The sequence below is a fragment of the Sceloporus undulatus genome, chromosome 2 (genome assembly GCF_019175285.1).
Source record: "Sceloporus undulatus isolate JIND9_A2432 ecotype Alabama chromosome 2, SceUnd_v1.1, whole genome shotgun sequence".
NCBI lineage: Eukaryota > Metazoa > Chordata > Lepidosauria > Squamata > Phrynosomatidae > Sceloporus > Sceloporus undulatus.
Genome location: NC_056523.1, coordinates 256599688 through 256613373, shown reverse-complemented (window position 1 = coordinate 256613373; position 13686 = coordinate 256599688).

Genomic DNA, 13686 nt, shown 5'->3' with positions numbered 1-13686 from the left:
AGGATGGAGTTGTGACCATTAACAGGATGTCAAACTGCTTTAATTCTGTAATTGGGCTACACCCAAAGTGAAATGAATGAAAGAATGAACGACTCCCCCCTCCATACATCCCTTCATCCATCCATCATGATGTCCTTTAAACACTGATGTTCTCTCTCTCACACTGTCAGTCCTTTTTTCCCCCCTTGAACCTTTAATTCTTGATCAGCAGCACAGCCTACTGGATGCTGAGGTGCATCTTTCATTTGACAAGAAGTTCTGGGGCAGAAACTTGGGCTGTATCTTCACTGCAGAAATAATCCAGTTTGGTGCTGCTTTAACTGGCATGGCTCTATGCTATGGAATTCTGGGAATGGTAATTGGTTGTAGCACTAGAGCTGGTGCCACAGCCAACTACCATTCCCAGAATTCCATAGCATGGAGCCGTGGCAGTTAAAGTGGGGTCAAACTGGATTATTTCTGCAGTGAGAATGCAGCCCAGGTTGGCTGGGGGTGCCTGGGGGCAGAGGAGAGGCCTTCCAGTACACAAGCTAAAGATGGAGGCATGTGTTGAGCCTTAATCCCTTTGCAAATTCTCCCCAAGTCTCCTCTTGGACTGTCGGGAAGCCTGACGTCGGCTTGTTCTGGTATACACAGGACCAGCTGTCACTGCTGCATAGTTTACCAGATTCTTTGAACTGGGCATTTGAGAAATGGGCACTGCGGATGTCAAAGCAGAGAGTGCGGCCATCTTGTGGATTCCTGCTGTAATGGCAAGAAGGACTGCAGGTGGAATACAATTTGGCAAACCCAATCTTTAATGCAAGGGCCAGTATTTCATAGTGTTTATGACTCTGGAGCTCAGGGTTGGAGTCCTCACTTGCCCATGGAAACCCACTGGGTGACCCTGGGCAAGTCACATGCTCTCAGGTCACGTTGTTGTGTGCCTTCAGATTGTTTCCAACTTACGGTGACCCTAAGGTAAACTTGTCATGGGATTTTCTTGGCATGTTTCTTCAGAGGGGGGTTGTCATTGCCATTCTTTGTGGCTGAAAGGATTTGACTTGCCCAAAGTCACCCAGTGGGTTTACACGGCCAAGCCAAAATTCGAACCCTGGTCTCCAGAGCCATAGTTCAGTGCTCAAACCATTACCTCATTGAATCATAGAATCATAGAGTTGGAAGAGACCACTAGGGCCATCCAGTCCAACCCCCTGCCATGCAGGAAATCCAAATCAAAGCATCCCTGACAGATGGCCATCCAGCCTCTGTTTAAAGACCTCCAAGGAAGGAGACTCTATCACCCTCCGAGGGAGTGCATGCTGGCTCTAATGTTATGTTAGGATCACCATAAGTCAGAAACAACTTGATGGCAGGTATGCAATAACAACAAAACTTATTAATATCAGCCAAACTGAAAAATAAAAATTGGAGGTCAGTGGCATAATGTTTAATGCTGAAGTACAAACACTGAGTGTGGCAGTCCTCTGAGCCACCTTCCAGGGAAGGCTCTGATGTCTTGGGGTGTTAGTCTGCCCCTGGTTTCAGTCTGAAATTTAGTCTCAAAGCTGTCTAAGGTGCTGAACCCTATCTCCATACTAAGTAGAGTTCTGCTAAAGTTCAGACTACAACCAGGAGGAAATTATTATTATTATTATTATTATTATTATTATTATTATTATTATTAACCTTTATTTATAATGCGCTGTAAATTTACACAGCACTGTACATACAACCTTTTAGTTAGACGGTTCCCTGCCCGCAGGCTTACAATCTAAAAAGACACGGCACAAAAGGAGAAGGGAGAGGTGGCGGGGAAGGGGATCAGGTCCAGCAGTTCTTCTCTACCTCCGAGGCCTGGACCAAGGCAGATGGACTGGAGAAAGGGCTTGGGTTCTTAATGGATGGTTAAAAGGAGAAGGGAATGACAGTAGGGAAGGGGGAAAGTCCAGCTCATCTGCTCTCTCACATAGGCCTCTCTCCCCCTCAAGATGATGGTCGGAAGGAGGGCTCTTCTTCTTTCAGGCGAGGCCTGTTGTTGCTGGCCTGCCTCTATTCAGTGCTACAGTGAAATTGGCACCATCAGCTGCCACTGTTAGGGCAAAAGAATTCATATCACTGTATTGATCACTAGGATTCAATTCCCTGCTTGACCATGAAACCCACTGAGTGACCTTGGACAAGTTGCACTGCATCAACCTCAGGGGAAGGCAATCACAAACCTCCTCTGAACAGATCTTGTCAAGAAATTCCATGATGGGTTCGCCTTAGGGTCACTATAATTCAGGAAGGACTTGAAGGTGCACAACAACAAAAACAACATTGTGTGCACACACATATTCACAGAGCTATACTGACTAGGAGATGGGGGGTGACAGATGATATCTTCATGTCTCCTAATGATAAAGTCCCAGTGTTGTGACTCTGTCAGCCCTGGTTCCATTACATATCTGATATAGGTCCTGTATCTGAATCAAACGATATTCAGGAGGGGAAATGCCACAGGTTATGCAACTCAAGCTCAATGTGGGACACACATGAAACCCTGCAAGTCTTCCATCCCATAATTTCCACAGACCGTTGTCAGCAGTAAAACAGCTGCATTATGCCACAGCAAAAGGGCAAAGGCATGGATGGACCAGAGAGAGCTTGTAGACTTAGAGGAAATGCTCATCTGCATATAGTCTTAACAATATTTGTAATTATCAAGTTCCTATCAGTAGACTTAAGGGTTTTCCATCAACAGACAGCTATGTTTATCTCAATTTCTTTGACATTTCTAATGCCTCTGACAAAGAGGACTGCAGATGTATTGCCATAAAGAATATGCAAGTGTTAACGCGTGACTAATGTGTTTGTCTGGAAGGTGCAACATGACTATTTCTTGGTTTTACTGGCGCAAGTAGATGTAACTGGGCTGTTTGCCTGGAAATAAGAATATTCATGCTTCTTAAAGGGAATCAGATGACAGGGAGGGATGATAGCCGTTTAGGAACTCCTCTGGAACTCTGTACAGAAAACTGTTGGTGGAGAGCCAGCTTGTCTAGATTCCCATCACTGGGATGGCACATCTAGGGAAGTGAACTATCTGTTTGATTCTCTTCATTCCCTGCTCTGCCAATCTTTTCAAAGACAAATGCTGAGAATGCAACCAGGATCTCATACACACCAAAAATGGCCCATTACTGACCAAAGGATGATATCTTTAGGAGAAGCATTCAGATGCCCGCTCCAATGAAAGCAGTTCAAGAAGCATGTTTTTTAAAATTATATACCTCAACCTTCCCCAGCCTGGAGCCCTCCACATGGCTGAACTACAAATCCCATTATTCCAGCCAGTGTCAGGCAGTGGTTCTGCTGACTGAGGTGATGGGACTTGTAGTCCAATACATCTGAAGAACCCCAGGATGGGCCAGATATAAAGCTATGCAACAAAACAAAAACTGGTAGTTCCTCATGGTTTGATCTTATAAGTCAAAGGTGGGAATCTTTCAACCCTCCAACTACAGTTGGATTGCAAGTCCCAGCAGCTCTTGCCAGCATAGCCAATGGTAAAGTATCCTGGGGTCTGTAGTCCAATGACATCTGGAGTATCCTATGATTTCCACCCCTGTTTTAAATGAAGAAGTCAGTTTTACAACAGGCTTCAGGTTTCTGCCACACTGCAGAATTAATGCAGTTTGCCACTGCTTTAAAGCTTTGGGAGACATAGGCTGCATCCACACTGCAAAAATAACCCAGTTTGACACCACTTTAACTGTCATGGCTCCATGCTATGGAATTCTGGGATGTGTAGAGCTCTGGTGCTTTTCAACATTTACATGAAGTCGCTGGGCAAAATCATCTGGAGACATGGGGCGGGGTGTTATCAGTATGCTGATGACACCCAAATATATTTCTCTGTGTCTCAGACTGATGCAGTGACTAAGGATGGCATCTCTCCTCTGAATGCCTGTCTCAGTGCAGTAATGGACTGGATGAGAGAGAACAAACTCAAATTGAATCCAGGTAAAATGGAGGTACTTGCAACAGGGACCCCTAATCCGGGAATGGACTTATGCCAACCAGTTCTGGGTGGGGGGTCACACTTCCCCTGAAGGATTCTGTTCATACTCTGGGGGTGCTCCTAGACTCGTCCCTTCATCTGACGTGACGGTCAGAAGCACTTGTTATCAGCTTTGTGCCCCTTCCTGGAGCAGAGAGACTTTGAAACAGTGGTACAGGCGCTGGTAACCTCTTGGCTCGAGTTCTGTAATGCACTCTACATGGGGCTACCCTTGTGTCAAGTTCGGAAACTTCAGTTGGTACAGAATATGGTAGCCAGGTTAGTTACTGGTACATCTAGATCTGCCCACATCACACCAGTTTTAAAATCCCTTCACTGGATGCCTATTAGTTTTCGGGCAAGATACAAGGTGTTGGTTTAAACTTTTAAAGCCCTACATGGCTTGGGTCCTAACTTCTTGCGGAAGTGCTTTCTCCCATATAATCACGCCTCTGCTTTGGGGATATATATATATATATATATATATATATATATATATATATATATATATAGTGAGTGTTTATTTCCTCAAAGGTGGATGCAATCACAACCTCTGCCATGATTACACCAACTCTTAGGTTTTGGGGAGTATTTTTATGGACATTTTAATTGCTGGCAGAAATCCTCCTCAGCTCAGCATTAGTTGATAATCAAGTTATCATGCAGACTAGGCTGTTTTTTTCCACGAGGCAGCATGCAGCTGTTATCAGAGAAGAAATTCATCTCTTCTTGAAGATAATTCAGCTCAGATGGCACACCAGCCCTTTCTCTTTTCCCCAAATCTGCACCTGCAAAAAGCTCCATGCTAGAATACATGGAATACATTGGAATACATTTTACAGTAATAGCAATTTAAAGCTACCCATCCTATTTTTAAAACATTTGTTCCATTAGGTTCAACTGGCTTTAAAATGACTTGTTTTATTTTATTTATTTATTGCACTTATATCCTGCCTTTCTCCCAAAATGGGACCCTCGATTTTAAAAAGAAAGAAAAAGAAATGAAATCTCCCTAGAAGTTTTAACAGTGTCTGCAGGTTGCCCTCTTGAGGACAAAAGGAAAATTGCTACTTGTGCAAAGAAAAAAAGATTGTGTATAAAATACCTTTTAGGATCACTAAGATGCTACAAAAATGGTGTATAAGTGGTATGAACTTTCATATCCACCAACAGTTTCCATCAGGTATAAAGGTACAAAAAAAGGAAGGAGAAAAGAGACCCAAAATTTGCCTAGTTTTCAAAGAAACAGCCATATTAATCTGCCGCAACATAAACCGGAAGAAAAGAGGGACAAAGCAATGTTAGCAGCACCTTTAAGACTAACTGATCTGTTTTAGTATGAGTTATTGTGGCTATCAATCCATGATAGAGTTGTATTAAAAATATTAAACCTGCCTTGAGAATCAAGCGGGTATCCAGATGTTGTTGAACTGCAACTCTTAGCATTCCTTACTACTGGATCTGCCAATGGCAAGAAGGCAGTGACTGACATTTTGCCAACAGAATGCTTACTGTGAGGTTGTGGAACTGAATGCAGGACAAGATGTCCATGCCCACTGTATTTCCTATTGCTATGTATGGATGTGAACGCTAGATAGTGAAGAAAGCTGACAGGAAGGAGAATCAGCTCATTTGAAATATGGTGCTAGAGGTGAGTTCTATGGACACCATGGACTGCCAAAAACAGCAATAAATGAATCTGAAAGAAAATCAAGTCTGAACTCACAATAGAAGCCAAAATGACTGAAGTGAGGCCTATTCTACTTGGGACATAACTTGAGATAACGTAAGTCATTAGAGTCATTAGAATCATAGAGTGGGAAGAGACCACAAGGGCCATCCAGTCCAACCCCCTGCCATGCAGGAAATCTCAGAAAAGATTATAAGGTTTAATTAAGTGGGAGGCAGTAGGAAATGAAGATAACTACATTGCAGGATAGACTCAGGGAGTATCTAGACTGAAGAAATAATGTAGTTGATACCACTTTAAGTTCTGTAGCTGGATTCTATGGAATCCTGGGATTTGTGGCTTTACAATATCTTTAGCCTTCTCTACAAAGAGTCTTGGTGCCTCACAAAACTACAAATCCCAGGATTCTGAAGAGTGGAGCCATGGCAGTTAAAGTATGTCAAATTGCATTATTTCTACAGTGTAGATGCACCCTCAGACAAGAAAGCTCTAGGACCCATTTGTTTGCCCTTTTGTCTGTCCATGGGATCTCAAATGAATTGGGATCTCAAATGAATTGATTTTCTTCCTGTCTTTTTTCTTAACCGTCCAGCTCTCACACCCATACATAGTAATAGGGGATATGATGGCTTGTATGATTCTGACTTTTGTGCTCATTATATATCTTTACATTTTAGAGTCTTTTCTAGTTCTTTCATAGCCATCCTCCCCATTCTTCTGATTTCCTGACTTCATTACCCATTTCTATCAATGTGTCATCCCAGGTATGGGAATTTTTTTACTATATCTATTTCTTCATTGTCTAGGATGAATTTGTGAAGGTCATTATTTTGGTTTTCTTTATATTCAACATTAAGCCTGCATTTGCACCTTCTTCTTTGGTCTTCCTTAGTAGGTGTTCCAGGTCTTTGAGGTTTTCTGCTAGTACTATGGTGCTATCTGCATATCTTAGATTGTTAATATTCCTTCCACCTATTTTATTCCTCCTTCTTCTATGTCCGTGCCTGCTTTTCTTATAATGTATTCTGCATAGGGTGAAAGGATGCATCCTATCTGACCCCTTTGCCAACTGGGAACTGATCTGTTTCTCCATGTTCTGTTCTGACAGTAGCCTCTTGTCCTAAATACAGCTTCCTCATCAGGACTATCAGATGTGTTGGCACTCCCATGTCTTTAAGGGCATTCCATAGCCTTTCATGATCTATGCAGTCAAAGGCTTTGTTATAGTCTATACAGCACATGCTGATTTTCTTTTGGAATTTCCTGGTGCGCTCCATTAGCCATCGTATGTTTGCAATGTGCTCCCTCATGCCTCTTCCTTTCCTGAAACCCGCTTAGACCTCTGGGATTTCTCTCTCCATGTATGGTTGGAGTCTATGTTATAAATTAAACATTATTATTATTATTATTATTATTATTATTATTATTTTGCAGAATTTTGAGCATGATTTTGCTTGCTATGGTCCTATACTGTAGTTGCTGCAGTCTCTTGGGTCTAACTTTTTGTGGATGAGGATGTATATTGATTACTTCCAATTTGTTGGCCATTGTTTTGTTTTCCATATCTGCTGACATATGTTGGTAAGCACTAGAATTGACTCTGTCAATGTGGACTGCAGCAGTTCAATTGGAATATCCTCTGTTCTGGGGATTTGTTTTTCACTATTTCTCTTATTGTAGTTTCTGTCTTATTTTTTTGAATTTGAGGTTCATCTTGATATGGCTCTTCATTCCATGTGTCCTTTATTTTGTCATCTCTTTTATATAATTCTTCTATGTATTGCATCCAACCTCTTTTTATTCCCTTATGTTATTTTTATTGTTTTGCAAGGAAAGAAGGAGCTGTTACAAGGAAACAAGAACACTCTCTGTTTTTGACACAGATGCAGTTGGGTTGGTTGTATTATATAGAGAAGGATGATCTGTACCCTGTCTGAATATACGACCCCTCCCTCATATTTCTAGAAGATGCTCACTAATGGAACTTTTATAGCAAAAACTGGGCCCAACTGAGCAAACATAATGTGGTGACCTTTGCGAGCTCTCTTTTGTGTCATCTGTTTCAGGTCAGGCAAGGCACACAGTCTCCGAGCAATCTGCCAGCTGCTCGGCCTACATCTAAGTGTGTCTCTTAAATCTGAGCTGTCACCCTTGTGATTTTACTGTTGCAGAGGAAAAAGGTCTCGCACACTGCCTCTTTTAATTCTTACAACTGAATAAACCAGCCATGTTCTGTGCAGCTGCACTACTTGTTGGGCACAGTGTAATGTAGTCTGAATCAGCATCTCTGAAAGTCAACCCTGTTGACTGCTACAGAACTATCTGCTAAACTATTTCTACAAACTTTCCTGGGGTAGTTCAATCTATGATATATTTTATTCCCTCCCTTTTCCTAGCCATCACACATTGAATTTATGTCTTCACTGTGTTCATTCACCTTTTTGGGGCCTGGGGTTTTCTTGTTTGCTTGCAGGGATTTTGGATACCAGATGTCCACAGATGGGCCTTGGGTTGTACTGTTTATGGTCTGCTTCATTGCAGCATGTCTCTGGGCTAGTCAACACATAAATGTATTGTGCAAATTGGTGTGGATTTTTGCACATTTGCACACATAGTTAATTGTCTTCACTTTCCTACACAAATTCACATCTATTCATATCTATTCACTCTCCCTCTGCTGAAAATGTGCAGCCATCCAAATCTACATGTGCAATAATAGACATTTCTGCAGATTTCTGTGGACACTCTGGTAAAAAGCAAGAAGCCTTTTTCCACTGAGGTTTTTTTTTGGGGGGGTGGAGCGGGAGCTTCTGCAATTGCACATGGCTGGATCACATTCTAGTCAACAGCCTGAGACATATTTTCATTATGTAGAAAGGCCCTAAAACAGCCATGACATGCTGGTCATATACAGAGCTTGGTAACATTCTTTTTGGACTGCAACTCCCAGAATCCCCCAACCAGCATAGCTACTGACAATGCTGATGGGGAATTTGGGAAGTTATAGTCCAAAGAAGAATTTTTCCAAGCTCTGTCTAGCAAACATGTGTGCTAGGAAACATGTTTTTATTATTCTCATGTCCTTTGTCATTAAATTCTGAAGGAGGAGAGGGTGAATTTGGGGGTCTGGAGGTGGAGGGTGGGCAAGAAACTTTCTTCTTTAAATAATTGCCCTGATGGCTGCTCCTTCTGCTGGCCTGTGTCAATACAAGGGCATATTGTTTCTTCAAGCAATTTCAGCCAGTGCAGAATGCTAGTTTGTAGGCAATTAATGGAAAGGTGAGGTCACAGTTGTTCTTTGAAGTCAGAGGGGAGACATTTTCTGCTTTCATTTCACCATTCTTCTCCATTGCATGGAATGTAGCTACTGCTTATCAAAGTTTATATGTCAGGAGGTCAAGGATTTGTTCCTGGAACCAGAGGGAAAAACATATCAAGTTAATTCAGATAACAGAACAGCCATTGCAGTGCCTAAGAAGACGTAACAAAGCATTGCATATAATTTCATTCTTCTTTGGCTTCCACTGTTCTGAATGTGTAAAGCTCATGAAATGTAGTTCTAATTTACTCTTCTACTAGGAAATATACCTGATACTGCTCAGATTGAGGTTAGTTATTTTGCTTATGATTTGAATGCAACAAAAGTCTGGGTGGCAGCAAAAGTTCAATGTAGACAGGTCCAAAACAGTTTATTACAGTTTTTCAATTGGTCCCATTCTGCAGGATGCCAGGTTTAGTGACTTTGCGATCAAGTATGTGGATTTATATAACATAGTATACATCATAACAGCTAAGTCTAACCCAGGGCCTGCTCTAGGTATTTGGCCACCCTAGGCAAGAAATATTTTGGCACCCGCTGTTGCCCCTCATAATTATTTTCACCCCTTGATTTCCGCTGTTTCATTTGTTAAAGCTAAACATTACGTAAAACTTAGGTTCCAATCTATCATCATAGTATTAAGAATTAATCAAAAAGCCAATTAGGTTTTTACAGGTTAAAGTCTTTTTTATTGCTGTGACATTTGGAAGTGAGTTTCAATAAAAAATACAGAAACACAGGAAATTAGTGTGCAAAACTATAAAAAACAATATATCAACAGGTGGTTATTATTTCTGATTTTTGATTACATAATGATAAAAGACATAGGATACAGGGTGGTTGTACGCCCACCTATCCCCTAAGATAACGTAATAATAAATAGAGTACTCACATAAACAACTAAAACTTCCTCTCTACTTACTTTAAAACTTGTCATAAGAATGCAACACTGTATTAAACATACTAGGCAAACATTCAAAATCAAATCAGTTTGTTTGTTGTAAACAGTAACTCAAGACGACTGGTGACTGGCTTTCTGTGTTGTGGTACCAAGCATAAGGTGGATGGGCAGCGAGAGGAGAGGGGGCTGTTGACCCTGAGGTTACATTCAAGGTGCATGAGGAAGGTGGATGATGTACCAGGGGAGAGAAGCAAGCAAGAAACAACAGGCCTCAGCCTGCCAAGAAGAAGAGCCCTCCTCCCAACCATCATCTTGAGGGGAAAGAAGCAGGCAAGAAACAACAAGCCTCTGCCTGCCAAGAAGAAGAGCCCTCCTCCCGACCACCATCTTGAGGGGAGAGAAGCAGAGTCATGATGTGTTATGTATTGTTAATCTGATATTGGAAACCGCTTTGATCGTCCACGGAAAAGCGGTATACAAATAAAGCTTATTATTATTGTTATTATTACCATGTGACCATACCATGGACACAGGAGGGTGCACATTTATGTTTTGGCCATTGTACAAAGAAACCACCATACGGTAGCTTGCTTTTACATCACATTACAATGAGTTTACATTGCAATGAGTTTTCACTTTAATATTGTTTAATTACACAAAAAAATACCAAAAAAGCTGCCAAGTTGCCCCTAAATTTTGCCGCCCTAGACAGCTGACTAGTTCACCAATATGAATGAGCTGGCCCTGGTCTAACCTTATCAGGAATGAACACAGTCAGCACACCAGCCTAAGCTGCATAAAGACAGCCCTGCCTGCAGCCACCAGATAAATATGTGTTCTGGTAGCATCCAAAGTAATTGATGAATAATCCCCAACATTGTTAGGGCGTTTGGTTTGTTGGTTTTTGTTGTTGTTGTTGTTGTTTTTGCTCCCATTGAAACAGGAGCAGGAATCATGCAGCCCACTTCAAATCTGGTAGATCTTTGCACAATTCAAAGTACGGTTGTAACCTATAAACCCCTATATGGCTTATGCCCAGACTATTTGACAGACTTTATATCTCCATAAGAGCCTGCCTGGACCATGAAATCCTCAGGGGAGGCCCTTATTTCACTCCAATCATCTTAACAGGCACAGTTGTTGGGGACATGGGATACAGCTTTCCAAGTGGCTGTCTCTATGAACGGGAATTCCCTCCCTTGGGAGGCTACAATGGCTCCCTCCTCTTTCAGTTATCAGGTAAATATTTTTATTAAAATTATTGTGGTTTTAGAAGTTTTTAAAAGAAAGACTTTCAAAACAGTGCTGTATTATTTTAAATTGTATTGGGGTTTTTTAAACAGTTTTTATCCTCTCTATGTGTTTGTTTGGCAAGACAGTATGTCATAGTTGATTGAGTGTTGGACTATGATTTTGGAGAGCTGGCTTCAACCATGAAACCCTTGACCATGAAAACCCACTGGGTGGACTTTCAGCATCAGAGAAAGGCAATGGCAAACCCCTTTTAAAATCCACATCAAATTGGCAACTTGGGCACAGTCCGCAATCTTATCAGCCCATTCTTGCATCATTGGTGCTTCAGTCTATTTTAAAATTTAAGCAAAACAGTTTTCTTGCTGCTGTTATTATATATCAAATGAGTAGTCTATATTTACTATTCAACTCTTTATCAATGGTGGGATACAGACCACCCAAAAAGGGTGCTCTCCCACCACCCTGGTTTGCTCCGTGAGGGAGATGCAGCAGACAAACCGTGTGGCTCCGTCGCGGAACAAAAAGAACCCGCAAAAAGCAGGTTCTTCTTGTGGTGCCTTTGTGATGCTGCAAGGTGCCAATGGCGCACTTGTGGCATCACAAAGCCACTGGGACATGCGGATGCTACGCATACGTCACGTCAAAATGGCGGTGCATGTGTGTACAGGGTGCCGCCATTTTGACGCCCCCGTCACGTGCTAGGGGTGAGGCCAGTATGGACGCTACATCCTTGGCCAACCCCTAGCACGTGACGGGGACGGCACAAAGGCCCATTTAAATCAGGCCAATAATATCCAGCAAATGCATTTATAGTGACATTGCAAAATCTACCTTTAAATTTTTTTGAATTAACATAGAAATCTCCAGTCAGTACCATTTCATCTTCTTACAAGTCCACCACATTTGAAAAAAGATTCTTCTTTTTCTTGATAACTCCAACATTGATTTTCAACATTCTAAGACACTTTTGATAACTTACGTGGAGTAGGTACCATCTATACATCATCTTGTACCTATTTTCTTTCAAATTACTACACAAAGTAAATTTTATGACTTTAGACCATATTTTTTTCCATACATTTGAACAGTTGTTGAGCCACTGCAATAGCAAAGATTCTCCCCAAACCAAAAACCTGGGCAGCACGCTCAGTTATAGGGAGAAGGCTGAATGCATCATTAATTATGTCCTCTCTCCTCAGAAATTCAGAAATGGCCATATGTGGTCAATACCCTAATCAATTGATCTCAAAATATAAAAAGAATAATTTCTGCATGTACTGTACATCATGCAACAGTGAACACAACCAGCACACAGATAACTGATGCTTAACATTAAATCTTGACTCAGGAATTCAAAAATTAGTTGGTTCGTTTCTGTAAACCATGTAAATACTACAAGTAGAGTTACAGCCAAAGGTATGGCAATTGGGGGAGGGAGTTTAATGCAAAATGCATTGCACAAAGTGAAACACTAAACATTGTCCTTTTACTTCCTATGTTTGCATTCCCTTGGTAGCTTTACCTGCACCTTTTCTATTGATGCCTAAACTGTATTTCTAAATGCTTAACTGAAGTTTTACATTACTAAAATGCTAGATATTTGGGGATGGAAGGAAAATTTCATGGAGGGGAGAATTCTTATTGGGTGGACAATGTCCTCATCTTCACCAATAGCTACACCGCTGAATAACTGCTTCATACAGCAATGTTTCCCAACCACTAATGCCCTCTAATGAGTTTATCACATGAAGGAGATCAAGAGGTAACCCCAAAATGCATAATTAAACGGCACAATTTCAAACGACATCGCACAAAGACTGCAGATAAACCAGACATAAAGTAGGATTAATCCACATCTTTCTAACTTTGGAACTTTAGCGAAAATGCATTTTCGAATTCGCTATATTTGCAAAGTTGCTATAGTATGATAGCCAAATTCATGTTATCTTCATGATAACCCTCTGGCTTTTCTGGCTTTCACATGGTACTATGGGGTGGGATTGCTGCTGGTGGTGCCTTGGAGAAAGAGCTGCTGCTTTCTCTCCTTCCCTCCCCCCCCAAGATTGCATCCGGTTTTGATATGTGGTTATTTTGATTTTGGAAAGGGAGGTTAGGCACAGCATTGCCCATTCCTCAGGGAGACAGCATTCGATGGGATTTGATGCTGGCTGGCAGAATGTGTGGGAACATGTTTTGGTTTCTGAAACCATATATTTACTGGAACAGCGCTATGTATACATGTAGTATCTTTCCATATGTATCTTATATATATATCCATATCTTTCCATCTATACACACACACACACACACGAAGACAGCTAGGGAGATTGATAAAGGCACCTTTGTATGTGTATAAAGGTAGATAGATAAAGGCACCTTTATATGTCTCCAACCTACTCACAGTCCTGGCATATGGATTGCCTTGTTGGGGTGGGAGGAGGTCCCATAATGATCTCTAGGTGCCTACTCTTTCCCAAGAGCTCCATGAGGCACTGGAT